Here is a 26,535-nt window from a genome sequence, read left to right on the forward strand (position 1 = left end):
GAATCTCGGTTTTTAAATCCCCATAAATCCAAAACCAACTAGAAAGTCATCAAAGGTGGCATGGTGTCACGTCACGGCACATATATGTCGTGGTAAAAACATTGCCAATTTGGGCCAAGCTTTATTACAAACGTCTTACAAATCGGAGCTTCTCAAAGAAGCCTCGTGGTTCCGATAGGGAAACGTGTTCCCCTTGTGGTGAAACATAATCGCTCCCTCTTTTCGCCTTATATTTTCTTCTACGGGCAACATAGAACGACATGATATCCACGCTGAAATTTAAAATTATTCACGGTTCGTTTGGCCTTTTTATACACTAATTGAGTTTCCTAGGCATTTAATGTCCATAATTCAAGTTTGAACTACAAATACATGCTCAAGTTCACCAAAATGGCTAGAAAAATTGTACATGTGTCCTTGGGTGCATGTTTAGGTCCCATGCCAGGAATGGGAACGAATTACAATTGTATCAGCATCCTGGCTCGTCCTTCAAACATTTGGAATCTCAGTTTTTAAATCCCCATAAATCCAAAACTCACCAGAAAGTCATCAAAGGTGGCATGGTGTCAGGTCATGGCACATATATGTCGTGGTAAAAACATTGCAAATTTGTGCCAAGCTTTATTACAAACCTCTTACAAACTGGAGCCTGTCGCAAGAACCCTCGTGGTTTCGATAGGGAAACGTGTCCCCTTGTGGGCCAAACGATAATAGCTCCCTCTTCTAGCCTTGTATTTTCTTCTACACGCAACACGGAACAACGGGAGATTCGCGCTGAACTTTGAAATTATTCAGGGTTTGTTTGACCCTTTTTATTCATTAATTGAGTTTTCTAGGCATTTAATGTCCATAATTCAAATCCGAACTACAAATACATGCTCTAGTGCACCAAAATGGCTAGAAAAACATACATGTGTCCTTGGGGTGCATGTTTAGGTCCCATGGAATGAATGGGAATGAATTCAACCGTCTCGCCGTCCTGCCTTGGCCACAAACATTGCGAATCTCGGTTTTTAAATCTTTGTAAATCCAAAACTCACCAGGTAATCATGAAACTTGGCAGGGTGTCACTACATGGTACATATAATTACCCAATTTGGGCGAAGCTATATTACAAGCCTCTTACAAACCGAAGCTTCTCGCAACCGTGGGTGAAACGATAATCGTTGCCTCTTCTCGCCTTGAACTTTGTTTTCTACAGGCAACATAGAATAACAGGAGTGTCGTGCTTAAATTTGAAACTGTTCAGGGTTCGTTTGGCCATTGTATATATTACTAATTAAGTTTTCTACGCATTTAATGTAGTCCATAATTCAAATTTAAACTACAAGCACATGCTCAAGTGAAGCAAAATCGGTGGGAAATCGTACATGTGTCATTGGGTGCATGTTTAGGTCTCATTTAAAGAAGGAGAATGAATTACAAACTTGTCGTCGTCCTGAAACATTGAGAATCTCGGTTTTTAAATCCCAGTAAATCAAAAACTCACCCAAAAACATGAAACTTGGCATGGTTTCATGACATGGCACATATATGCCCTGGTAAAAAAATCATCTAGTTTGAGAAGAGGCGCACACATTAGTAGCCAGCGAAGTCCTTTTTGAAACAAAAAGCTGACACGTTAATATCGCAAACAGTTGTATTATATGAACCGTGTCAAAATTTAACCATACTCGGTGGCGTGCATGCAGCTGCTTGATTAGACAGGACGAGCGCGAGAAGTACGCGTTGTAGGCTCGATGGGACGCGTGCATCCTATCCACCTCGCAGGCTCGGTGGGACACGTGCGAGCGGCAAGGACGCCCATGCTCATCGGGAAGCGAGCTATTTGACCTCCATGCACCAGCTGTCACACGCCATGCTCACAACTTCTCCATTAATGGGTTAATTAAAGCACCTGGACGGAGGGTGTTTGCTTGTGATCCCATGGCAGCATTTGCTTTGTTCGTGGTTTCAACTCGTATTCCGGCCTAATTTAAATTGCCACATAGGGCAACGGATAATACGACCACAAATAAAATGGCAACGGATAATACGACGACAAATTTACAATGGCGCAGATAATAATTGTCTTACATATTCTGGATAATTTAAAATGCCATATGCGGCAAAGCCCGGAAGACACGGGGGCAAGAGAAGAAGGAAATCACAGACAATGATCTGGATCGCTACTATCTCTACTCGTCGATGGATCACCGGGCGACGACATCCTCCAGCTCCTTCAATTCCTCACGACTTTGCTTGAAAGCAGCCATGGATTCCTCCACCTCCTGCTCACGCTCGATCTGGAGCTTCCTCAAGTCACCCATCAGTTCCTCTACAACCGCTGCCAGCGTCATCCCCGAGGCACTGCTCTGCTCATGCATCATCTTCCAGCCGGCGGCCTCCTCCTCCTTCTCGGCGAGCGCCTTGAGGAGCTTAGCATTGTCACCCATGAGTTGCTCGACCGGTCGCCTTGTCAACCGAGGCATCGCTGATCTCGAGCAGCTTCATCAAGCCGTCGACCAGCTCCTGCTGCTTAATGAGGCCGGCGAGAATGTCGTCGTTGCCGGCCAAGGACTTCAACAACGCTAGCTCGTCGCGATTGCCGACACGGCGAGTGCGCTTGTGAGAGCCCTCGCGTGCCCGTGAGAGCTCGTTCGAGGGCTCCGTGGCGCGCCAGGACATCTCTGCCGCGGCCGCTGCTTCGCGGCAGGACCTCTCTAGTGCTTCCGCAGCCTTGGTCTTTGCTGCCTGGTTATATGTCCACCCGAAACTCCTCCTACCAGTCATGGCGGAACAACTTGACAGGAAAGACCAGTATCGTGGGAGATGAGGAGAGGACCTGTGAAATAATTTTCGAGTGGGTAGTTTTCATAGCCCGGTGCTAAGTGTGAACACATATTAGTTTGATCAGTGTGAACACATATTAGTTTGATCTATGTGAACAGATTTGCAATTACTTATTGCGTTGTAATCTGCAATGTGACGAGAAACAAAGTCAAAATTTATTGATGGTTCTGGGCCTACAAAGCCCTGTTTCTGTTGTTCTGCCTCGTCACAAATAGTTCTTTTGGATCAACCGTATGTCACGCATCGGAAGCCCAAAACATGGGCCCTTGTTCTGGGATGTACGTGTACGTGTCTGCCCACTATCACACACGATCATGATATCACCATCGTGTCCTATGGATGGGCCGTCGTGTCTCCCACGGGGTGCCAGAAGGTTAACCACGTGGTTGCTCACCGTGGCATCCCTGCGCGCGCTCTGCTTGCCGATGAGGCAAATTTACAATGGCAATGGTTAATAATTTTCTTACATATTCAGGATAATTTAAAATGCCACATGCGGCAAGGCACAAAACACTCACGACCTACTTATGCATACAATTATAATAAAATATAGGCTAAAAGGCTGAGCCGGTGGCCTTCCGATGATGGTCTTCTCGGACTCCATGATCAGCATATCACCCTTGCGGCCGTTCATTATCTGTAACTTACTAATCATCGCACACGAGTACTCGCAGACGCGTCGTGTGCGATACTCCTAGCCACCGCAAGCAACTAGTTTTCATTTTTCAAAGTTTTTTGTACAAACAGAATTGCACACGAACTTACTATAGTAACCGTGTGTGTTCTAATTTCACATCGCAAACAGTTCATCCGAGTGGGTAGCTTGCTGCGTATAACACACATCTGGTTTACACGAATCGTTTTGTTCTTTTGGCTCATCACAAATGCTGCATATCACACACATCCTGTTAAGATGAACCGTTTCCGTTCTCTTGCCTAATCGAAAACAGTTTGCCCGACTGAACTGTATGCCGTATATCACACACACCTTGATCTGGCCGACTCTTTCTGTTGCATTCCCTAATAGCACATAGTTCATCGGAGCAAATTGTATGCCGTATATCGCACACACATTGATATGGCTGCCCATTTCTGTTGTTCTTCCTCATCATAAACAGTTCTGCTGGATCAACCGTATGCCCAGCATCGCACACGTAACTAAAATATGAACGGTGTTTGATGTCTCTGCCATCGCAAATGTTTTGCATCTTTATTGAAGGTTTTTTTACATCCCGTTTGCAATTAATGCATCGCACACAGTTTTGTCAAAGGGTCTCTGATCGTAGTGTCGCGTTAGGAGCACCCTGCAGTAGTGGTGACATATCAACCAATAAGAGATGTGGGCCGTGCATGCTTTCAATGGCTTGAGACTTTCAAACATGACATGCAGTGGTTAATTCATTGCATGCAATGCTACTAACTAGCAAAAAAACATTAAGTTCTCTCGTTTTCCCCTCCGCCTTGGTCGCGATGCACTTATACACCTAGGCGAAGGGAGTACTACCTTGGTTGATTATTTTTATTGACCTGTATATAAACCTCCGTCCTGGTTTAATGGTTCCCTTCGTACTTTGTCTAAAATTTTGACCGTAAATTAAACTAACAAAGTGTCAATGCATGTCATAAAAAAACTATACCATTAAAAACTATGTTCAAATACGAATCCAGTGATATGATTTTTGGTGAAATGCACTAACATTTTATTAGTTAAATAGATGGTCAAAGTTTGACACAAAATACTACTAGTACTGCTACATTATTGGCGCCGGGTGCCTTGGCCAATGTTCATCTTGTTGGAAAGGATGAGCGTAGAGGCATAGGGATATTGTAGATAGGAAGTCTTAGTGATCCATTATTCCCCATCTCGGTCAGAGAGAACTATTCAACTAGTCTTCACAGTGAAGTGAAAATACACGCTGCAGCAGATGGGACACTTAATAAATAAGCTGAATGAGCATGTTGGTGTTACTAAATTAGCCTTAGCCAGTACTGCCATCATGTTTGCCAGTGGAGCACGCTTCTGCAAATACTCTCTCCTCTATTAACTAATATATGGGACCTCTTGAGGAAGACCCACATGTCATCGGCTTAGCTATTTACACTCCGAAGGACGGTATATCCTGGTAGTAGTACTAGTAGAATTGAGATTTAATGCACTTTCTTCCCCGTCTTTCCCTCTTCTTTCTCCTCTCTTCTTGTTCCTCCTCTCTTCCCCATCGTCGGATGCACACCATTCCCCCCGCTCATTGCTCGCCTGCCCGCGCCATCTTCCTTGGTAGCTCACGCATACCTTATCCCCCCGCTCACTGCTCGGCCACACACGCCATCTTCTTTGCTCGCCCGCCTGAATCCACTTCCACGCTTGCTCGCAGGCACCGAAAACCCCAATCACTCAGCGCCCTAAAAATCCCTATGGCAGAACCGACTGACACGCAGAGCCGTGATTGGAATTCCCTCCCCGTTGTTCTCTTGGAGCAGATCTGTAATCGTATGGACCTGCTCAGCACCGTCCGTATGGCCGCATGCTCGGTGTCTTTGTACCGTCTACTCGTCTGCAACCGGCCGACCCTTTTCAAGACACCCTGCTTGCTGATGCCCAATCCTCACAGGTAGCCCATACACTGACTTGATGACCCTATGGAGGTTGCCGTGGTGCCCCTCGACATGTACCACTACCCGTCCACGTGTCCTTCATGCACGGCCACTACTGGGCGGGCATGAAGGCCAACTGGATCGTCTTCATCCACCAATCCGGTAGTCCGTGGCATCTCGTGGATATCTACACCTAGCAAGAGATCACCCTTCCATCATTGGATACCGCCGCCATCGAGCCTCACGGCCCGCCGGACACTCCTGCCTACTACGCACGAGACGTATCAAGCTTTTGGCTCGACCTCTGTTTGCTGAAGGTTTTAATCTGTGAAGTGCCCTCACCATCAGAAGACTACATGGATTACAAGCTCATTGCCTTGTTCAACACGGGATTAGTCTATCTGGAATCCGGTCGCCATACATGGTTATGGCTCATCGTCAATCCCGTTGAGCCTCCATTTCTGTCTGATGCTATAGTGCATGATGGCATCGTTTACGCGGTCGACCCATAGATTGGTTGCCTATAATGGTGGAATCTATAGTCGTGTAATTGTTCTATCTCATCTCATCTTTACCTTATGAATACGAATGCCTGTTGATTGTTATAAATTTAGAATAGATAGTATGTCTATAACCACATCATTGCTATATGTTCCTCTCATTTCCTAGATTTTTATGACCACACATGTTATTGTTAGAGTTGATATGAGAACAATTGGCATCTAATGATTGTTAGAAAAGATATTATGAGTATAACCTTATGATTGCTATATGTTACTCTCATTTCCAAGATTTTTATAACAACGCATGTTATTGCTTAGAGTTATATGAGAACAGTAGTAAGTGCTATGGTAGAATATGAGTAGGCCCTGTCATAGTTGTTTTTCTCTCATTGTTACATGATGTTCGAACCATGACATATTGCTAGAATATGAAAGCCATTGGCTTATTTTTTTAACTTGGGGTATGATTATGACCACGGCATTGCAATTCTATGTCGATGATATGTGTCACTGTTATAATAATCTTAATTTCATACATACTCTGAACATGATTTTATATTTTTGTCCTTTTGGTCATCAATTTGATTTTTTGCAGCAGACGCAAATGCGGAAGCCTTCATGATTCCAGGACCTGGAATCATACCACTCAATGGGTGGTGGTTTATCGCTCGTTCAACTAACGGCGGTCATTAGATGCTCATTCGCACGTACCAAATTGACCAAACCATTTCATCAAACCACATGCAGTACAATATCTGGTGCGTTCATGACTGTGATGGCTATGGCTGCTTTGTGTTCGAGAAAGATCCCAGCTCCGTTGGGCCAGGCGTATTCAACCGGAGGCGGGTTTACAGCGTCGGCAACCACTCCATGTTCCTCGTGCTCAATTATCTGATCATCCAACCAATCATCGATCATATCACCGGCGATGATTACCGTGCTATGCGACTTCCATTCGCCAGGGGGAACTGTGTTTACACATCATACCATGGGTTTCATGAATCATCATATCCAAAGATTTGTCGACACAGCTTGTTGCCAGATAATCTTCAGTGTGTGAAAGGCATCAAGCTTCCATGCGATGGATGGCTTTTGCATACCCGACATGCGGTGATGTGGTTCATGCCAACAACAAATATGCACAACTTGATTCGTACTGATATCTAGACTGAGCCATGTATCTTGCTGCTTTAGCATGACCCTCTTTTGTTGGATATTATGTACTGTTGTTATTTTGAAGCACTCCTATGGTTTGAAGGATAGATACCTTTCTGGGACCAAGTGCATCCAAACTCACCTGCGTAGGATGTACTGATAATGATGATGGAAATGCTGTGCAGAAGCCATATATATATATATATATATATATATATATATATATATATATATATATATATCAGTTAGGCTTAAAGTGCGTACTTGTTGGTGAAAGTGTTGTCCAATGGGAATTATATTTTGTATTACTCATGTAGCCTACAAAGTTTGTCGCACGGCCTTGTAACTTCTTACTCCATTTCTAAATTTGTACTAGTCCTCTATAACGTATATTGAGCTACTCGTACTACTACCTCCCTCCTGGTTTATTGGTCCCCTCGTAATTTGTGTCAAATTTTGACCATAAATTTCACTAACTAAATGTTAATGCATGTAACAAGAAATTGTATCGTTTGATTCATATTTAAACATAGTTTCCAATGGTATAATTTTCGGTAACATGCATTGACATTTTGTTAGTTAAACCTATCGTTAAAATGTGACACTAAATACGACTAGTAAGTAGTACAGTAGTAGTACTAGTATACGTCGGTCAAATTATTCATCTTGTCCTCACATTGAATTGACGTGACAACACGCTGCGCATGAGGTGACACAAGAGTCCCGGCGGCATGTTCGGGTATTGTGGACTTCAGATTTGGAGTACCACTTATCTGTCGAAATCTTTCATCATTCACTTAAAACAGTCGATTGATCATACATTGAGTACCATAAAACTGGAATTAACCGATGCAAGTCCAAGAAGGATTGGCTGATGTTGCCGTGTGGCGTCAAGTTCGATCCCATGGATCAAGACCTGATTGAGCACCTTGAGGCCAAAGTGAGTGCTGACAGCGCGAGATCTCACCCTCTCATCGATTTGTTCATACCAACCATCGAGAGCGAGCACGACAGATGCTACACCCATCCTGAGAAACTTCCAGGTGAGACACCGATCGGCCGTCTACTTGCACAAACATATTCCTTTGCTTATAGCTCTATTTTTATTTTTAGACGCAGACCTAGTGAAGCAATTACAATTTGACAGTTAATAAAAAGTGAAACAAGTGACTGCAACATGCCAAAGATGTTATGAAAATGCCAACTACATCCACTAAAACCTGTATTCGACAATACTGCAGGTATCACACTGAGTGGACTAGGCAAGAATTTCTTCCAGCGCAACTCCAGGGCATTCAAAAGGGGCACGTGGACATGTCGCAAGATACAGTCAGAGTGCGGCATGCATGCGATGTGGCACAAGACCGGCACTACCTTGCCGGTGATGGTCAACGGCCGGCAGACAGGCAGCAAAAAGGTTCTGGTGGTGCACACCAACAAGAACGTTGACCAGCAGAGGACCAACTGGGTGATGCACCAGTACCACCTCTAGGACCTGGAGCAAGAGAAGGAGTGGGAGCTAGTCCTCTGCAAGATTTTCTACCAGACGAACACTAGGGCCAGGACTAAAAAGATTATAAGTTAGTTTGGTACTGGTACTTGTACTACCTGGTCGTCTGCAAGTTGGTATTGTTGTTAAAGATCTTTCGGTATGAACTTCGCATTTGCTTCCAACCATCATGTTGAGGGTCGACGTGGATATAAAGTTGAATCATTTGTTTCGAAACGAATTTTCAGGCACCCGATTTTTATTTGATGGGTAGCATAAGCACCTGCCGTTCGAATTCCCAGTTCTCCAATTTTTTTACATCCTCGAAGTACGCAGGGGATCCATCCGGTTTCACAGGCTGATAGTTGGACGCAGCACGTCTGAACTAGGATGTGGCATGCCAAGCCCAGCTGCAAATTGTTAAAAGAGAAGAGCGATGGATTTGGGCCTTCCAGAACAGTTAAGTGTCGCGACCTCCATCGTGAAGCTCTTCCCATGGACTAAAAAAGGCATAGTCCATTATTATTACTTGAAATATGTAAAATATTCCATAATGAAAATAAATATGTAAAATGCAACGAGTTTAGTCTGCTTTCACTGAAAACCATCTGATTTGCATGAAATTTGTCCGTGGAACCACAAGACGGCTGTCGTACAGAGCCTAACCGTACGGAACTAGCAGGTCCATGGTCGTACACAAGCAAGTGCATGCACTTATTATCATGATGGAAAAATAATGCTGATGTCTGAGACGGTGAAACCCATGAAGTCTTCAACGTACTCAATAAAAGATAGAATTCTGCAAGTACAGACCGATAACTAGGATCCAGCACGTATATTGTTTTTTCAGGTCAAGCAAGTTTCAACTGGGTTGTTGACTGCCCAGGCTTGGTTTTGTTTTTAACAGGCCCAGCCCATGACGACAACGGGGCACAAAGATCCAGCAGGTATCTATTGGCCTCTGGCCCGCCAGCGTTAGTTATATTTTGGCTTAGATCATCCGCACACAGTTTTTTTACTGATTCAAACACACAGCCCAGTTCTATTTTCCTCTTGAAACGCCATGTCCTACTTCCGTTTTCTAATCTCTACCTATAGTTTTACTAGTTCATATACACGTATCATTATATTGAAAATACATAAAGTTCCCTTTTCATATTTACATCCTTATTTTTTCCCTCCCTGCGCTGATTTTTTTACCACTGGTTTTCCCTTAAACTAACTCAATTGGCGTACCTCTTATTTGCTTACAAAAACGATTTTTTTTCAAATCAATAAGTTCTTAAAAAATAAATGTTTATCATTTCTGGATTAAAATAGTTCGGACTCCACCGAAATATGCAAAATAAGGTTGAACTTTTTGACTGTGGTCCTGGGCAGAAAATGGGCTGTAATAAATTCCTTAAGAATTAGCTAATGGGCTGCAAATTATTAAAAAATAGCAAATGGGCTCTATGTTGTCTGCCACAGATTTGGAGGCTGACTTGTGGGCCTACTAAGTTCATGCATACACAAGGTTTCTCAAAAAAAAGAAACTCAGTCAACAATCGACTCTACCAGCGTCAGACCGTTAGATGTCACTCTAACAACAATCGTGCTTGTTTAGTCTTTTATCTTCCTGCTCCAGCCACCCAAATCAGCACCGCCCGAACCGCCTGCTCCCGCCTCCCATGGCCAGCTGTGCTGCCGAGCAGGCCTCATGGCCCCACCATACTCGCATCCCTGGCCTGGATATCCCTCTACTCACCCACACCTTCTGTTATTTTTGGGCGACGGCAGCCGAACCAGTCAACGCTCGTACTCCCCACCGCATGGGCAACCACTACCGAGTCTTCCCCGGCTCCGTGTCATTCCCTTCCTAGGCCTCGCCGTCATCCACCGCCCTGGTGCTCTCGGGGCGGCATGGTCAACGAACGACATCCATCCGAAGTGGACTGTACGTGGAGAGGCTGACAGCTGGGTCCATGGCCGCACCCAAGGAAATGCCTCCTTATTACGCGCAAAAAATGATTCCTCCACCTGACAGCTGGGACCCACCGGAAGGGCCTCTGTATTTCCCAAAAAAGCCGTTCCCCCCGCTGAAAGCTCGGACCCACCAGCGATATCTTCGCACGCAAGGAAGTGCCTCCTTATTATGCATAAAGAAATCAATACTCCCCCTGCTAGCTGGGACCCACCATAGTGGGAGGATGACTTGTGGGCCTACTAAGTTGATGCGGACGGAAGGCATTGTCAACTTAGTCAATATGAACGATTCTAACTCTAGTGATCGTACGATGTCCATCCAACGGCTGTAGTGCTTCTTCAACCTTTGGTCTTCTTGCTCCAGCCGCCCAAACCAGCGTCGGTCGTGCTGCCTGCTCCTGCCTCCCGTGGCCGGCTGTGCTGCCGCGGAGGCCTCACCGCCCCTACTACTCACACCGCTGGACAGGCCATCCCTCTACTCACCCACACCCCATGTTATTCTGTGGTGACGACAGCCTCACACCGCAGCCAAACCAATGAACCCTCGTACTCCTCTCCGCGTGGGCATCCATTGCCGCGTCGTCCCCTTCCTAGGCCTCGCCATCGTCCATCGCCTTGGTTCTCTTGGCGCGGCGTGGTCAATGTAGTCAAGGAACAACTTCCATCAGAAGAGTAATGTATATGGAGAGGTTGACAGCTGGGTCCACGGCCGCAGCAAGGAAGTGCAACCTTATTACGCGCAAAATATTGATTCCTCCACCTGACAACAGGGACCCACCAGATGGGCCACCGTATTTCGTAAAAAAACATTTCCCCTTGACTGCTGGGACGCACCAGCTATATCTTCGCACGCAAGGAAGTGCGTCCATATTACGGGCAAATAAATGATTCTCCCCCTGACAGCTGGGACCCACCAGCTATATCTTCGCACGCAAGGAAGTGCCTCCTTATCCTCCCTGACAGTAGGGACCCACCTGCTCGAAGCATATGTAGTGTTGTCATTCTGGTCGCGAATGTGTACGTACATACTGGTCAATCGGTCTATCTACAGGATGCAGGGATGAACCGTGGCCGAGTAAGGAAGGGCACATGTCATAGTAGAGGCGCAGACATAGCATGTCACGCAGTCCCGCCAATATAGTGTAAACGTATGTACAGCCAGGATGCAAGAAAGTAAATATGGCCACGTACGTACATACGGGCGGGGTCTCTAACACCTACTCGCGCATACGTACGGCCAGGGCTCGTGTACATGGAGAGGCAGCGATGACATCCTGTTCATCGGCAGCCAATTGGTTGGGTTGGAACAGAGAAACTGCATCGCTGTGTTCATCGGGAGGCAACGGAATGCCTGGCATTCATTGGGAGCCAACCGACTTGGATGGAACAGCCGAAACAAGGCCTGGCGTACCGCAGAACGGACGAAACGACCTTGTGTTCGACCGCCTACGGTCGAAATGGGATCCTGTTCACCGGGAGGGGTGTGGCGTACCACAAAAGGGAGGAAATGGACTTCTCTTCGACCTCCTACGGTCGAAACGGGGTCCTGTTGATCGGGAGGGGTGTGGCGTACCGCAAAACGGAGGAAACGGACTTGTGTTGGAGCACTACGGTCGAAAATGGGGTCCTGTTCATCGTCAGGGGTGTGGCGTACCGCAAAACGGGACTCCACGGGCTATTGTTCATCTCCATCATCGACCTCCTCCAGCCTCCACCTGCGACTGTTCATTGATGGTGTCTCCCTCCTGCCTCCACCTGCTACTGTTCATCCACGGGCTCCTGTTCATCCAGCCTCCACCGCTCCTCCACCGGCTACTGTTCAACCAGCCCTCTCCACAGGGTCCTGTTCATCCACCCCTCCACGGCTACTGTTCATCCAGCCCTCCATCGGCTACTGTTCAACCAGCCCTCCACGGGGTCCTGTTCATCCACCCCCAACTGGCTCGATTGATCGGGGTCCTGTTCATCCAGCGGTATCGGCCTCTACTACCACAGGGTCCTGATCATCCAACCCCCACCGGGAACTGTTCATCCAACCCCCAACAATGTTCACTGTTCATCAGGAGGCAGCAGGTTCGATCGGCTTCAGTTAGCAGCAGTAGCGAAGGAATTGCTCGATCGGGTTCTGCTAAGAGCCAGATCGATCGATCACTCGGGTTCAGTAACGCGTAGCCTGCAGTGCAATCGCTCGGGTTCAGTAGGTGAATGCCTCTCTCAGGTTTAGTTAGAGCCCAATGCCTCGCACCCACGCGCATACGTGTACGAGAGAAACATGCATCGCTCGGCCCCGACCACCCACGATAACCAGGAACTCCCCGATATTTTCCTCGTCCTCACTTTACCACGGTTTTTTCCGTCATGGATGGCACAAAGAATGTCATGCTGCCGCGTCTTCGGCCCGCCCAGGACGAAAAGCCCTTTTTTGTCATGATTTTTTTGTCATAGAAGTAGGAGCCCACCACATCTATGATGATACCGGGTTTTGTCACAATTATCGTCATAGAAGTGTCATAAGCATGACATAATTTTTTTTCGTTCAGCCCAAAATGTCACGGATGTGTCATTTTTTGTAGTGCATGCTTGTGAAGACCTTTAGGAATAGGGGGTTACTAGTGAAGGAAATATGCCCTAGAGGCAATAATAAAGTTGTTATTTTATATTTCCTTATTCATCATAAATGTTTATTATTCATGCTAGAATTGCATTAACCGAAAACTTGACACATGTGTAGATACGTAGACAAAACATCGTGTCCCTAGTAAGCCTCTACTATACTCGCTCATTAATCAAAGATGGTTAAGTTTGCTAACCATAGACATGTGTCATCATTTGATGAACGGGGTCACATCATTAGGAGAATGATGTGATGGACAAGACCCATCCATTAGCTTACAATATTGATCGTTCAGTTTTATTGCTATTGCTTTCTTCATGTCATATACACATTCCTTTGACTATGAGATTATGCAACTCCCGGACACTAGAGGAATACCTTGTGTGATATCAAACGTCACAACGTAACTGGTTGATTATAAAGATGCTCTACAGGTATCTTCGAAGGTGTTTGTTCAGTTGGCATAGATCGAGATTAGGATTTGTCACTCCGAGTATCAGAGAGGTATCTCTGGGCCCTGTCGGTAATACACATCATAAGAAGCCTTGCAAGCAAAGTGACAAATGAGTTAGTTGCGGGATGACATATTATGTAATGAGTAAAGAGACTTGCCGGTAACAAGATTGAACTAGGTATGAAGATACCGACGATCGAATCTTAGGCAAGTAACATACCGATGACAAAGGGAATAACGTATGTTGTCATTATGTTCCGACCGATAGAGATCTTCGTAGAATATGTAGGATCCAATTTGAGCATCTAGGTTCCGCTATTGGTTATTGACCGGAGAGGTGTCTCGGTCATGTCTACATAGTTCTTGAACCCGTAGGGTCCGCACGCTTAACGTTCGATGACGGTTTAGTATTATATGAGTTATGTGATTTGGTGACCGAATGTTGTTCGGAGTCCCGGATGAGATCACGGACATGACGAGGAGTCTCAAAATGGTCGAGAGGTGAAGATTTATATATAGGATGATAGTATTCGAACACCGTAAGTGTCGTGGAAGTGTCATGGCATATGTCCACATGGAAGGACTTAGTTGGGGAGCCATTGCGATGAGGTTAGCTTAAAGGGGTTAAACGGGACAAAGGACACGAGGAGTTTATACCTGTTCGGCCCCTTGCGGTGAAGATAAAAGCCTAGTCCAGTTTGAGGTGGTATTGCTAGGGTTTCGATTACGTGGGAGCGAATATGCTTTGCCCGGCTTTCGATCTGTCGTTTCTTTCCCTAAGCCGCTGTCGGGCCGTCCCCTTATATACATGGGTTGACGCCCCTTGACCTACAGAGTCCTGGCCGACTCATACAAACATGTCCGGCTCGGTGACTTAGCTTACATGCCTTATAATACAAGTTACATACATATGGAGGTCTATACTCATGGGCCTTAAGCCGCCTCTCGGTTTGGGCCACTTAATAGGCCTACTTCATGAACCGCCATCTTCCACATACTCATGGGCTTTGTCATAGATGAACCGCCATCGGGATAACCCGACCCCTCCTGGACGGGTCATATCCAATAGTCATATCCCCAAATTTAGGCCCCAGGTTGATTTGAACTTGTTCATGTCAATCTTCAACACTTAGAAAAAATCCTTCTTCGTCTTCCTGTGAAATACTGTAACCCGCCATGATGTCATCTCCTAAAATTGCGATAATCTGCCGTGACGTCACCTGTGATTAATACTACACACGACCCAAATCTTAAAAATCTTTTCCTTTACTGACCCTTCAAAAATCGAGACGCCCGCGCCGTCACACATCCGTTTTACTGTCTTATAAATAGGGCCACGGGTTTAGTTTTCATTCTCCCCCTTTGCCTTCTCTCCTTCTTCTTCCTCCTCGCGACGCTCCAGTGCGCTTGAGCTTCGCCGCCGTCGGCCTTCACCCCCATCGTCAACTACGGCTGCTGCATCACCCTGAACAGACCGGAATGCCACGACGCTCCTCCGCTGTCAATCAGCGTCGGTAAGTCTTCCCCTTTCCTCTTCATAGATCTGTGTTAGGGTTTCTCTGTTCATCAGTGTTCGTCACTGTTCTTCGCTTTCTCCGTCCTAGATTGCATAATTTTGATCTGAAAATAGCACAGATCTCGCGCGGTAACAGTTTTAGCACTTATTTGATATCAAACCATATCTTTCTTGCAATAGATCTCATCTGAGCACCCCTACTCTTCTGCTGCCGCCACCTTAGGTTTAGATTTATTCCATTTTTCTGAATAGTTGCAGATCCAAGCTTATAGCTTCAATCTACGAAACATGTTTGTCCCAACACTTAATAAAATTTTGCTCTTGTCAGGTCTTGAATACCAGTACGTGTCATGGCGGCTTACATGTCCGGCTTACAATTACTCATATATCATTAGTCCTCACATAAACTGCCATTATGAATATATACTATAACTGTTAACTTGTGATTTCACTAACTGATTTGAACCGGCAAAATGTTCCTTTCCCTTAGGTTTTCTCTCTTCACAATGCCGCTAAAGACAGTCTATACATGCAATTGGTTCCCCTCCGTCGTCACTGAGGGCTCATTCAGAGACTTTGTCAAAACCGGGTACTTGCCCGCAAAGAGCATTATGCATTATCGTGCTCCTGAACCGGGCGAAGAAAGACCTCAGCCAAAGGATGGCGAAGTCATTGTATTCACTGATCACATGAACCGAGGCTTCTCACCACCCGGCTCTAAGTTTTTCCGAGATGTTCTGCACTTCTTCCAACTCCATCCTCAAGACATCGGACCCAACCCCATTTCAAATATCTGCAACTTTCAAGTCTTCTACGAAGTATACCTTCAAGAGGAGCCCAGCATCGACCTCTTCAGGGAATATTTTTATTTGAACTGCCCGAATGAGTTCGCGAACGGGCCCAGCCTGGAACTTGGCGGAATCTCGATTCAACGTAGAGGAGATTCCATCTTCCCTTATGCATGTCTGCCGAGTCACCCCAAGGATTGGAACCAGACATGGTTTTACTGCAAAGATACCTCTCCGGCTGACGAGAATCCACTGCCGGGTTACCGCATCGAGCTCTTAGACCCAAAGCACAATCTTCCTGAGAAACATACCACTGCCGAACGGGCAAAACTTGCTCCTACTATTGCAAAGGTTAAAGCTCTGCTAGGACACGGTTTAACTGGCATTGATCTGGTCAGGTGTTGGGTTTCTTGGCGGATCATACCCTTGAGTCGCCGCACCGGCTTAATGTGTACTTACAATGCTGGTGTAAAGGATCCGCTGCGCCATAGTTCTGCGCCTTTAATTGGTGAGGCAATTCACGAAATGGTTAAGTCTCTTCTAAATGAAGATCCGGAAGATTGCATTAAAGTGGGTCTGGCCCCTTTCTACAAGCTTAACCCGCCACCGGATGTGAGTCTCTGAACTTACTTACCTTTACCTCATTATTCAAATACTTTATTAACTCAACCTTTAATGGCCTTTACAGGCTAAGTTCGACTTTTGGAAAAAGAAGTATTATCATGAAGCTGCCAAGAAGGCCAGGGCTACCAAGAAAGCCGCCAAGAAATCCGCCAAGAAGACCACCAAGAGAAAGAAAAAACCAAGCGCCTCTGACATGCTTAATCTGGATGACACCTTTGAGTCGGAGGTAGCCCTTGACTCTCTTGGCTCGTTTTTCAATCATCTTATTGACACTGACTATTATCAGGATGACACGGGAGCCAGCCAACTAGCTGAAGAAGAGGTAACTATTATTTCCTCCGGCTCAGAACCTTTGCCAAGACAGAAACTTCGACAAGTAACCCGAAAAGTAAGGTTTTCACAACCCTTGGCTTATTTAGATCCTCACTTTCTTTTGAAGCAACAGCAACACGAGAATCGACGACAGACCCGGACCAGTGGAGGTGAAGAATTGTCCTCCGGCTTACCGAACACTCCCGCTCCTCGAAAATGTCGAAACGAGGTTCTTTTTAACTTAAACTCTTTTTACCCGCTGGCGGGTCTCATTTGCCTACCACTTAACTCCGATGATTCAATTAACCAGGAGATTGCCCGTTCTTCCTCTGGCGACTCATTACAAACCGAGTTACCGGCTTTTAAAACCGCCCCTGGGTAACAATAATTACCTTTTACTTTCTATCTCTTTATACTCTTACACTTGTACTGACTTGTCACCGCCTGTGCACTGGACAAGCAAAGCCTAGCAAGAAAACAAGGGTTTCCAAGCCAGCTGAGGATCCTAAAGTTGTTGAATCGGAACAGCAAATCTCTGCACCTGATGCTTCTGAAAAAAACAGATGACCCTGCCCCTGATGTTCCACCTGAGATTCCGGATCTCTGCATTGATGACACCAACATCAATTCTTTGAACCCTGCACCATCAAGCCCGCCTAAGCCATCGGAGACTCATACTGATGATGTTCTGATCACTGGCACCGGCTTTACAGACCCGGGAAATCCAACAGCTTTGGCCAAGCATACTGCCAAGCAAGAGGTTATTGAAAGGCGGAAGATGAGGTTTGACGTCTCCCATTATACACGTTTCTGTTTTGTGCAATACTGCTGATCTGCCAGTTTGGAAGACGATCATTTTATTCTTATGATAGTATTGATTTATGCAGATCAGACTTGATTATTCTCCTGCACACAAACAAGTCAAAAGTGCCCTGGCGGCTTTCCGCCTGGCGGGTCATGATACCCAATTCAGGCCACTGGGGACGAACAGTCCATAACCAGGGCCGATCTGACCATAATGCTTAACATAACAAAATACCATACCTGTGGCATGTGCTTAGACTACCGGCTTAGCAGCTTTATGCTGTTTGGAGGTTGTAGCACGATAACTCCAAACATAATATTATGATACTCTGATGACTTAGAGTCTGCCATCCTGGCGGGTTGTAGAGACCCAAAAAATGCTTCAAATATGAGCCATAATTAGGGTAGCTTGGCCTGATGCGTAAAAACCAGATGGCAAAAAGAAATCATAAAAAGAAATCAAAAAATTCAAGGCTTTTGAAGGCTGCCAAGCCAAAGTGTCTTCTTCGATGAAACTAGCCTGAGCCACTGGAAGGTACGTGCTATCCGTGAGCCTGACTCACAGTACCCAATCGACATTTGAACCCAGATAAAGTCAGGTCTTGCTTAAAGATAGACTTATCATGAGTACGCGGGGTCAGAGTAACAACATACATCACGGGCCAATTTATCCAAGTTTCAAGGAAGGTGGCTTATGAAGCCCGGGTCTATCCTGACTATCTGTAAACCGTGCTCTCACGTGACAAGCCGCCATTTGAACCTTAACAAGCTCAAATCTTTGGTCGAATACGCCTTTAAGATTGATCGTTAAGAGTTCGTCGGGTCAATCGGGATTACCCGATGGAGTTGAAGCAGCTGGTATACAGGTAGGATGACCCGGAAAGGTTATGTCCTCTTTGGTCGAATACGCCTATGTTTGGATAAGATAACCTGGTCAAGAGGGTAGTAACGCTATGTTCTCTTTGGTCGAATACGCCTATGTTTGAACAGGAAGCCCCCAAGTGACATATTGACAAGTCGTGGTCGTCAGGGACCTATGTTTGAGCTATGTTGTGCATCCAACTCTCTTTGGTCCCTGAAGTTTGGGCGTCGAGCCTCTTAAATCAATATGTAAGATGATGATAAAGACTCAGCTTTGAGGAAGTGAAACAGCAGAGGCCCTGAATTATCAAGGATTCCGGCTTTATTATACTTCTTATAATATATACATCATCTGACTATGTACATCATGAGAGCCGGTGACTCAAGTATAATAGGGCCGAAGATGAGCTATATTCCACGGCCGACGGTTCTCCTCCTCCGACTTGGGTGAGTCCTTGTGGTCTCGAACATCGATAAGATAGTATGACCCATTATGCAGATTCTTGCTGACCACAAAGGGTCCTTCCCAAGGCGGCGATAGCTTATGCATATCCTTCTGATCCTCGATGAGGCGGAGCACTAGGTCACCTTCTTGAAAGGTTCTGGTTTTGACCCGGCGGCTGTGATAACGACATAGGTCTTGCTGATAAATCGCTGAATGAGCCGCCGCGAGATCACGCTCCTCATCCAATAGGTCAAGTGCATCTTGACGTGCCTTTTCTTTATCAGCTTCAACATAAGCCGCCACTCGGGGTGAATGATGACGGATGTCACTTGGGAGAACAACCTCTGCTCCATAAACCATGAAGAAAGGTGTGTAACCCGTAGATCTGTTGGGGGTTGTATTGATACTCCATAACACTGAGGGTAACTCCTCTACCCAACAACCTGGCGTTCTTTGCAAAGGAACCATAAGCCGGGGCTTGATACTTCGCAGAATCTCTTGATTTGCTCGCTCTGCCTGACCATTGGACTGAGGGTGAGCCATAGAGGAAACGTGAAGCCGGATATGCTCTCGTTGACAAAATTCTTTCATAGTGCCCTTAGAGAGATTAGTACCATTATCTGTTATAATGCTGTGTCGAAAGCCAAAACGGAAGATCACCTTCTTCATGAATTGAACCGCCGTTGCTGCATCACACTTACTAACCAGCTCTGCTCCAACCCACTTAGTAAACTTATCATCTGCCACCAAAAGGTGGGACTTCTTATCCTTGGACCTCTCAAAAGGCCCAACCATATCAATCCCCCAAGTTGCAAGCGGCCGAGTAACTGGAATCATCCTCAATTTTTGAGCCGGCACATGAGCTCGCCATGAATACTTCTGACAACCGTCACATTTGCTTACCAAATCCTCAGCATCCGCATGAGCCGTCAACCAATAGAACCCATGACGAAAAGCCTTGGCTACAAGAGATTTAGAGTCGGCATGATGACCAAAATCTCCTTCGTGAATCTCTCGTAGAATTTCGCAGCCTTCCTCAGGAGAGACGCAACGCTGAAACGCCCCTGTGACACTGCGATGGTGCAATTCCCCATTGACAATTCACATTGACTTAGACCGCCGGGTTATCTGTCTAGCCAAGATCTCATCCTCTGGCAACTCAGCCCGGGTCATGTAAGCAAAATATGGAATTGTCCAATCAGGAATAGCATGAAGAGCCGCCACCAATTGTGCTTCCGGGTCAGGGACAGCAAGAGCCTCCTCTGTAGGTGATTTGACAGAAGGGTTAAGCAAAATATCCAGGAACGTGTTAGGTGGCACCGGATTACACTGAGACCCTAACCGGCTTAAAGTATCAGCCACCTCATTCTTCCTGTGATCAATATGCTCAACTTGATAACCCTTGAAATGACCTGCAATAGCATCAACCTCGCGGCGATAAGCTGCCATCAGTGGATCCTTAGAATCCCAGGTGCCAGAGACTTGTTGAGCTACCAGATCTGAATCGCCAAAACACCTCACCCGGCTTAAATTGATCTCTTTAGCCACCCGAAGTCCATGGAGCAAGGCCTCATACTCAGTTGCATTGTTAATACAAGGGAACATTAGCCGGAGAACACAAGAAAATTTATCACCTCATGGGGAAGTCAAGACAACTCCAGCCCCCGAGCCCTCCAACTGCCTGGATCCATCAAAGTGAATAGTCCAATATGTGTTATCCGGCTTTTCCTCAGGCATCTGCAACTCTCTCCAATCATTGATGAAATCCACAAGTGCTTGGGACTTGATGGCCGTACGAGGCACATACTTTAAACCATGGGGTCTAAGCTCAATGGCCCATTTAGCAACCCGTCTTGTGGCTTCCCTGTTTTGGATGATGTCTCCTAAAGGAGCAGAGCTAACCACAGTAATGGGATGACCTTGAAAATATTGCTTGATCTTCCGGCTTGCCATGAAAACCCCATATACAAGCTTCTGCCAGTGTGGATATCTCTGCTTGGACTCAATAAGCACCTCGCTGATGTAGTAAACCGGCCGTTGAACCGGATATTCCTTGTCTGCCTCTTTCCTTTCTACCACAATAGCTACACTGACAGCTCGTCCATCGGCAGACACATATAACAACAAAGGCTTTTTATCAATAGGAGCAGCAAGAACCGGTGGCTCGGCCAATTGCTTCTTAAGCGCCTCAAACGCTTCATTAGCAGCATCACTCCAGACGAAATTATCTATCTTCTTCATCATCTGATAAAGACGAATAGCCTTCTCACCTAACCGGCTTATGAACCGGCTTAGGGCCGCAATACGACCCGCTAGACGCTGAACATCATTGACACACGCCGGCTTAGCCAACGAAGTAATGGCTTTGATCTTCTCCAGGTTAGCTTCAATGCCTCTGTTAGAAACCAGAAAGCCCAAGAGCTTGCCTGCTGGTACACCAAAAACACAGTTGGCCGGGTTAAGCATCATCTTGTAGACCCGGAGATTGTCAAATGTCTCCTTCAAATCATCAATCAAGGTCTCTTTCTTCTTGGATTTCACCACAATGTTATCTACATAAGCATGAACATTACGCCCAATCTGATTGTGAAGGCAATTTTGCACACACCGCTGGTAAGTCACCTGGGGACTCTTGAGCCTAAAAGGCATAGACACATAGCAGAAGGCTCCAAACGGAGTAATGAAAGTTGTCTTCTCCTGGTCCTTAACTGTCGTCTTGATCTGATGATAACCAGAATAAGCATCCAAAAAACTCAAACGCTCACAACCCACCGTAGCATCAATGATTTGATCAATACGAGGGAGAGGAAACTGATCAGCCGGGCAAGCCTTGTTTAAGTCCGTGTAATCCACACACATTCGCCAAGTGCCGTTCTTATTAAGAACCAACACTGGGATAGCCAACCACTCAGGATGAAAAACTTCAACAATAAACCCGGCCGCTAAGAGCCGGGCCACCTCTTCACCAATGGCCTTCCGCCTCTCCTTGTTAAATTGATGAAGAAACTGTTTGACTGGGTTAAACTTCGGATCAATATTAAGAGTATGCTCAGTGAGTTCCCTCGGTACACCCGGCATGTCTGAAGGATTCCATGCAAAGATGTCCCGGTTCTCACGGATGAACTCGATGAGCGCGCTTTCCTATTTCAGATCCAGATTAGCGTTGATGCTGAACTGTTTAGATGAGTCACTAGGAATGAAGCCAACCAATTTAGTGTCATCTGCCGACTTAAACTTTAACGAAGGATCATGCTCTGTGGTTGGCTTTTTCAAGGACGTCATGTCTACCGGGTCAACATTATCCTTGTAAAATTTCAGCTCCTCCATTGCATAAAATGATTCAGCTGAAGCGGCATCACCTTCTTCACACTCCAAAGCCACCTTTCGAGTCCCATGCACGGTGATGGTGCCCTTGTAACCCGGCATCTTAAGCTACAAATAAACATAACAAGGCCTTGCCATGAACTTAGCATAAGCTGGACGCCCAAACAAAGCATGATAAGGGCTCTTGATCTTGACCACTTCGAAGGTTAAAGTCTCAGACCTGGAATCATGCTCATCTCCAAAGGTAACTTCTAAAGATATCTTACCCACTGGGTAGGTTCACTTACCTGGCACCACACCATGGAAAACAGTGTTTGACGGCTTAAGATTCTTATCAGTCAATCCCATGCGACGGAAGGTCTCATAATAAAGTATATTAATACTGCTGCCTCCATCCATGAGTACCTAAGTAAATTTATAGCCTCCGACCTGAGGCGCCACCACCAGTGCCAGGTGACCTAGATTATCAACCCGGGGCGGGTGATGCTCACGACTCCACACAATAGGTTGTTTTGACCACCGTAAATAACGTGGCACCGCCGGCTCAACAACATTCACTGCCCTCTTGTGAAGCTTCTGATCACGCTTACACAGACTGGTGGTGAAGACGTGATACTTCCCACTATTCAACTGCTTCAGGTTGCTCTGATAACCAGACTGTTGCTGCTGCTGATTTCCCTGATTACTCTGCTGGTTGTAACCACCTTGGTTGCCCTGGCCATGAAACCCGGAACATGAGCCGCCGCCTCCATGACCCGGACCATGAGAGCCGGATCCTGAACCGCCGTTCGGGCCACGGTTGTGCTGGACAAACTCCCTAAAGTGTCTCATTATACTGCAATCCTTCCACAGATGAGTAGCCGGCTTCTGATCCGTTCCGTGTTTTGGACATGGCTGATTTACCATTGCATCAAGGTCAAACCTTGTCCCTTGAATTGGCCCTCCCTTACAACGCTGGCTATAATTTTGTGCACCGGTGTTAGCCATAAAATCATCAGCCTTGCGCTTACCGTTGCCGCCCTGATTGGTAGGGTTGTACTGCTGTCCCTTCATACCGCTACTCTTCTTTCCCTTTCCCGATCTTTCATCCTCAGAGTCGGGGTCCTTGGTACCATCAGAGTCAGCATACTTAACAAGAGCCGCCATAAGCTCCCCCATGTCGTTGCAATGACGCTAAAGCCGCCCAAGCTTCTGTTTGAGTGGAATAAAATGACAATTTTTCTCCAACATTAAGACCGCTGAACCGACGTTGATGTTATCTGAGGAATGTATGATTGTCGAGACCCGGCGCACCCAGCTGGTCGTTGACTCACCCTCAGCTTGAACACAAGAAACCAAATCCACAATCGACATGCATACATGTGTCTTTGACATTCTGGATAAACCGGGTCTTTGGCCGGCAACCCCTTCAACCAGGTACGAGCCGTCCCTTCCAGCATCATGGTGAAATACTTAGCATATGCAGCCTCGCTAACATCCAACATCTCCATGGCCATCTCATAACTCTCCACCCAAGCCTCAGGGGGATGATTTGCTGTGTAATTAGGCACCTTACAAGGGCCTTTGAAGTCCTTGGGCAGACGCTCGTTTCGTGTAGCCGCCGTTAAACACGGCACACCAAAAGCTCTAGAAGCTACACCCGCCTCAAATGAAACCGTCGGGTAAACCGGCGCATGCTGATGAGCCGCCAGCTGAGCCGCCAGCTCGGCCTCCCGATGTGCTCTGCCCTGGTCCACCAAATCCAGTGCATTGGCACCATTGCGTGTCGGGTCATGTCCATGAGGTTGGTTACGGCGTTGCTCAGTACTCGAAACTGTTGGCGAGTCAATGTGCCTACTGTAGCTCCGGTTTGGACGAGGGGTCGAATGAATCCGGTCACGACTATAGGAATAAGCCTGCTCCTGTACCAAAGCCGTTTGAAGAAGCTCCCTGGACCTTCTGGTTTCAATCGCCGTTGGAGTCTCACCCTCGACTGGTAGAGCCGCCAATCGTGTAGCTGTAGCAATCATGTTGTCTAGAGGGGTGGAGTAATGACCCGGTGGTGTCACCACATGCTGAGACGGGGTGTTATTCATATCCGGAGAGCCGGTCATGCGCGGCCGACCCGGCGTTCCACCCCCTCATGCTTCACCCGTCTGATTGGGTTACAGGCCCCTGCCCCAGGTGTGTTGAAGAGGTCCCTCGACTCATAAAACGAGGGCAGACGACTCCGTTGCTTTCTCCTCAAGACTTCGTTTGAAGCATTTTGATCCACCATAAGCCGGTATGAATCTGCTTGAATCCGCTGTGCTTGAGCGTTCAAAACGGCCCATTCTGCAGCCATCCTGGCGTTTTCCACTGCCAGGTCTGCTTTAGCTTGTGCAATCTCATCATGCAATTTAGCCACTTCCACCTTATGTTGTTCCTGGTTGTCTGGGGTTACGTCAACCTCCATCAGAGTGTCCAGATCGTCCAACAGATCTTTCAAAACTTGAGCCGGCGGGCGCGTTGAACCACCAGCACCGGCTGCTGTCATCGCCGCTGCACTGGAAGTCATGGCCCTAGCGGCTGTCGAGCCAAGAACCGGCTGAGTGCCAGCCATGAAGATTGCCACCCTGTTCGGCGGCTCATGGGGGTCCGGAATACTGTCGCCATCGGAACAGCCCCCAAGCCGTCCATCTTGTAGTTGATACATTGAGTTGGTCTCGCCCGTGGATGACTCACCATCAGAGTAGATGGCCATCTCACCGCCAGACATAGAGCCTTCCAATTGAGCCCCGTGGATAAATCCAACGAAGGCACGCTTCACGGAAGGTAGAACCCCGGCGGGTCGTGCACGCTGAGCCATCACGATGATGTCGGTGTAGATGTCCGGGTTAGGGACCGGTTCGCCGATCTTGCCGATGAGGACATGGATTCCGCCGAAGGGGACCCGGTACCCGTACTCAATTGAGCCGGCCTCGGGGCCCCGGCCTGCATTGTCAATGTAGAGCTTGCCGCGATGACTCTTGGTCACCCGACCCATGGCGTATACCTTGATCCCTTTGAAGCTGCCCCTCAAGAACTCAAAACCACCGTGCGCAGGCCCCACGGTGGGCGCCAACTATTGTGGAAGTGTCACGACAGATGTCCACATGGAAGGACTTAATTGGGGAGCCATTGCGACGAGGTTAGCTTAAAGGGGTTAAACGGGACAAAGGACACGAGGAGTTTATACTGGTTCGGCCCCTTGCGGTGAAGGTAAAAGCCTAATCCAATTTGAGGTGGTATTGCTAGGGTTTCGATTACCAGGGAGCGAATACGCTTTGCCCGGCTTTTGATCTGTCGTTTCTTGCCCTAAGCCGTTGCCGGGCCGTCCCTTTATATACATGGGTTGACGCCCTGTGGCCTACAGAGTCCCGGCCGGCTCATACAAATGTGTCCGGCTCGGTGACTTATCTTACATGCATTATAATACAAGTTACATACACATGGCAGTTTATACTCATGGGCCTTAAGCCGCCTCTTGGTTTGGGCCCTTTAATAGGCCTACTTCATGAACCGCCATCTTCAACATACTCATGGGCTTTGTCATAGATGAACCATCATCGGGATAACCCGGCCCTCCTGGGCGGGTCATATCCAACAGTCATATCCCCAACAGGAAGTGTTTCAGATAGTATCGGGTATTTATCGGAGTACCGGGGTGGGGTGGGTTACCGGAAACCCGGGGGGGGTAATGGGCCTTATGGGCCATAAGAGGGGAGCACACCAGCCCACAAGGGGTGCCACGCCCCCCTTTAGGCAGAAGGCCGAGTAGGATAAGGAAGAGGGGGTTCGGCCCCTCTTTCCTTCCTTCCTCCCTTCCCTCTTCCCTTTTTTCCTCCTTCCGGTAATAAGGAAAGGGGGGGGAATTGGCATAGGACCCCAAGTAGGATTCCTCGTACTTGGGCCGCCCCAAGGCTGCTCCCCACCCCCTCCCTCCTATATATACGTGGGTAGGGGGTGCCTAGAACACACACCAACAATTATTAGCCGTGTGAGGCACCCCCTCCATAGTTTATGCCTCCGGTCATATCTTTGTAGTGTTTAGGCGAAGCCCTGCTCGGATCACTTCACCATCACTGTCACCACGCCGTCGTGGTGACAGAACTCATCTTCTTGCTCGATACCTTTGCTAGATCAAGAGGACGAGGTACATCATCGAGCTGAACGTGTGCAGAACTCGGAGGTGCCATATGTTCGGTGCTTGATCGGACGGATCTAGAAGAAGTTCGACTACATCAAACCGGGTTGTCA

General features: G+C 47.1%; 1 pseudogene; it reads left to right on the forward strand.

Annotated features, from left to right (window-relative positions):
* LOC141026029 (NAC domain-containing protein 75-like) overlaps window positions 1–8,667 on the forward strand; it is a 60,121-nt pseudogene extending 51,454 nt beyond the window's left edge.
* The last annotated feature ends 17,868 nt before the right edge of the window (window positions 8,668–26,535 follow it).

Source organism: Aegilops tauschii, chromosome 6 (assembly GCF_002575655.3).
Source record: "Aegilops tauschii subsp. strangulata cultivar AL8/78 chromosome 6, Aet v6.0, whole genome shotgun sequence".
In the NCBI taxonomy this organism is placed as follows: Eukaryota; Viridiplantae; Streptophyta; class Magnoliopsida; order Poales; family Poaceae; genus Aegilops; species Aegilops tauschii.